Below are 605 nucleotides of genomic sequence, written 5' to 3' on the forward strand. Positions count from 1 at the left end.
TGCTGCACACCTGGAAATCTGAAACAAAACCAGCTAAGAGTCTCTCCTCTCTTCCCCTAGCCCCCTGCCCTCTGGCTTGTCCTGTTCCCTTTCTTCCCTGTACTTCCTGGGTTTCCTGGAGGTCAAGTGAAGGGAGACACTGTGTGTGTGCTTAGTCACGCAGTCGTGTCCGACTCTTTGCGACCCATGGACTGTATGTAGCCCACCAGGCTCCTCTGTGTGTGGGATTCTCCGGGCAAGAATACTGGAGTGGGTTAACATTTCCTTCTTCTAGACCCAGGGATCCAGCCCACGTGTCCTGCATCTCCTGCAGTGGCAGGTAGGTTCTTTACCACTGAGCCACCTGGGAAGCTTGAAAAGAGACACTAGTCTGCCCTTAAACCCCAAGGCTGGGTCCTCACCAACTCCCAACAGCCTACAACAACACCCCTCCCTGCTGGATGGAGAGAGGCCAGTGAAAGACAATTTTGTGGCTTGTAGTCTGCCAGAGAATGGAGACCTCATCAGAAAAGGCTCCACCCAATTTCCAGGCTGATCTTTTAATTTGGGGGAGGGTCACGGAGTGCAGGGGCGCTGGGGTTAATCCCACTGACCCAGTTGCCCTT

Source organism: Bison bison, unplaced genomic scaffold (assembly GCF_000754665.1).
Source record: "Bison bison bison isolate TAMUID 2011002044 unplaced genomic scaffold, Bison_UMD1.0 scf7180017864371, whole genome shotgun sequence".
Classification (NCBI taxonomy): Eukaryota; Metazoa; Chordata; class Mammalia; order Artiodactyla; family Bovidae; genus Bison; species Bison bison.